The sequence below is a fragment of the Lipotes vexillifer genome, unplaced genomic scaffold, assembly GCF_000442215.2.
Source record: "Lipotes vexillifer unplaced genomic scaffold, Lipotes_vexillifer_v1.1 scaffold225, whole genome shotgun sequence".
In the NCBI taxonomy this organism is placed as follows: domain Eukaryota; kingdom Metazoa; phylum Chordata; class Mammalia; order Artiodactyla; family Lipotidae; genus Lipotes; species Lipotes vexillifer.
Window position 1 is genome coordinate 900,371 of NW_006787630.1, and position 2,832 is coordinate 903,202.

Consider the following 2,832-nt stretch of genomic DNA (forward strand, 5'->3'; position numbering starts at 1 on the left):
CCCTACAGCCTGGAGTGAGGGAGGGACACACGCTCACAACTCAAGTGTCAGCAGCAGAGTACCTGAGCCCGTTCTGTTTCGGGGCCACAGCATTTGTAAACCACTGGGCCAGGGACACGCGGATACACAGCAGGTTGGCGCAGTCTGAGGCCCAGAAATACACCTGCTCCCTCCAGACCTGTGATCTGAGACTGGGGGCTGCAGAGAGCCGCATCGCAGTCACTCGGATGGGGGCACACGGAGGGGTGTGGGAGAGGGTGGCTAAAGCCAAGGCGGGGACACGGACCGCCTCCAGGAGTCCCCAGACTCCCAGGCGGGATGCTCGCTTTACAAGTCCATCACACTGTTCTCAGACGAAGGCAAGTTTGCCCCCCGGGGACACTTGTCAAGGTCTGGAGACATCTTTGGCTGTCATGACTTGGGGGCGAGGGGGTTACTACTGGCACTGAGTGGGCGGGGCCAGGGGTGCTGCTCAACACCCCACAGTGCCCAGGACACCCTCCCTCCCCCTCCAGAGTGTCAACCAAACCGATGTTGCTCCAGCACATTCTCAAAGAGGCCCAGGTCCCAACAGATGACACTGCCCTAGTGCTTTTGGTGACTTGGCGGGTCTGGAGTTTGGGTGGCACAGGGAAGGCTCGTTTTGAGAGGAAGGTCTGGCTGAGAGCCGGTGGGCAGGTAGGAGGCCTCTGGTGACCCGAGGATGAACAGGCATACTAAGGTGGACAAGGTCCCACTGACTAAGCCAGAAACCGGGGTGCCGTCCTTGACACCTCCCTGCACCCTCAGATCCGCCCGTCACAGGGCCTGCTGACTCTGCCTGGGGCATGCACAGTCTCCTTCCTCGCCGGTCCCCACCCCCACCCCTGGTTGGGCCACCATCACCCACTCTGGGCCATTCTCACCCCAGTTGCCAAAAGATCTTTTCACAACACAAATCTGATCATGCTACCTCCCTTTTAGGGTGCCCCAGTAGCTCCACTATTTTCAGGATAGAGATCAAAGCCTTCACCACGATCTGCCAGGCTGGCACCAGGCGTGGGGCCGACCTCTCCAGTCTCACGCATCTTGTACCTCACTCTCCCCTGATGAGCCCCACTGCCTTCTCCTGACTCAGAGCCAAAGCCCCAGCAGTTCCCCTAATCTCACCAGAGAGCCCGTGACCCTTGTCCCACCCACCCTTCACATCTCCCTTCCAGCACCCTTCCAAACAGGGTCAGCCCCCTACACACACTCTCATGGTTCAGGTCTGTCTCTGCAGCTTGTAGTTGCATGTTCAACCACACCCCTCAAACCAAAGAGAAACTCCATGAGGGCAAGACTACTACCTGTTCTTGCTCAGTAAACACTGACTGAACGAATGGACAAAGTACCAGGGGCAAAAGGGAAAGGGGGACACTACAGTCCGCCAGGTCTGACATCTGACAGAGAGGGGGGAAGGTCTCTTCTCAAGCCACGTAGACCTGGGACCTCCCACTGTCTTTTATGGATGTCACTGAATGTGACCTGAGAGCCTGGCCTCGGACTGGACAGAGCACATCCAGATGCCTCACTCACTGGGCAGGCACCCCTGGCACCAAGAGCCCAGCGATTTCACCCACAAGCACATAATCGGACACCCCGCTGCCGGGCCCGGTGCAGGCTGGCAGTGTCATGAGGACCAACATGGAACCAGGCAATTACAATACTCCAGGACGACCTAAATACGGACGACTATGACCGCACCTCATTCAGCCAGTCAGCCTGAAAGGCACAGGCAAAGTGCCGGGTGCCGGGAGGGGAGAAAACAGGCAAAACCCAGAAGTGACAGCGGGTTCCAGGAACTGCGGGTCCCAGGCTAGAGGGACACTGGGAGGAAGAGGAGAGCAGAGGGATCCTGGAGAGAGCCAGAGCTGGGTCGGGCCGCGCCCGTGAGCCCTGCTGCAGTTTGGACTTCATCCTGGGGGAAAAGGAGGAGCCCTGGAGGAGTCCCGGGCTGGGAATGGAGCCCATGGGTTAGGAGCTGTGGATATGCCCTAGCTGTAGCCTGGAGATGGGACTGGAGCAAACGCTGGGAAGCCTGTCCAGGTGTCCCAGCCCGCCAGAGGACGCCCGCGAAAGGGCAGAGGTGTCTTGGAGACGTTTAGGAAGCAGGGCTCCGGCTGCTTCGGCGGGTCCGGATGTCAGGCTGGGGCACTGGTTCGGGGCCGGGGATAGAGTACGCGGCTCGGACAGCGCATTCCCCGAAGGCGGGGCAGCGTACCCGGAAAGGTGGGAACACACCCCAAGTCGGAGGGCTGAATGGACGGCGGACGGGGCTCTGCCGGAGTCTGAGACGCCGTCCCGCGGTCCCTGGCCCTGATCCTGGGGTCCTCCGGCTGCGACCTCGGCCGCCCCGGGAGTGCGGGGTCTCGGGGGCGTCCGGCCGGACTGCCCCGGCCTCGCGGCCCGGCTCTCCAAACGGCCGCGAGAAGCACTGAGACCGCTCCGCGCAGCCGCGCCAGCCCCTGCAGGACACTCACCGCCGCGGCCCGCGCCCCCCGGCCCCGGGGCCGCGCTCCATGGCTCCCGGCCACCCGCCCGTGCGTCCGTCGATCCCCCGGGGCCCCGGCCCGGTCTCCTGCTCTGCCACCGCCGCCGCTCCCCCGCTGGCGGAAGTGAACCTCACTCCCACCGCCGCCCCGGAAGTGACGCGCAGGTGTGCGCGAGGGCCGGAGGGGCCGGGGGCCAGGCGCCGGGCGCCAGGCGCCGGGCGCTGGGCGCTGGGCAGGGTTTGGGGGTGGAGCTGGCTCCCTGGAGGGGCGGGGGCCACGTCGTGGTGGGCGGGGCCACGTCGTGGTGGGCGGGGCAAGG

At 63.6% G+C, this 2,832-nt stretch overlaps 1 protein-coding gene across 1 annotated transcript in view; it reads right to left on the minus strand.

The window, feature by feature from the left end:
* Positions 1 to 2,595, minus strand: part of ABHD17A (abhydrolase domain containing 17A, depalmitoylase) — an 8,888-nt gene extending 6,293 nt beyond the window's left edge. Inside the window, exon 1 of the mRNA XM_007460357.1 lies at positions 2,502 to 2,595. The gene's annotated coding sequence lies outside the window, so the exon portion shown is untranslated. The remainder of the gene's footprint in view (positions 1 to 2,501) is intronic.
* Between the last annotated feature and the right edge of the window lie 237 nt (positions 2,596 to 2,832).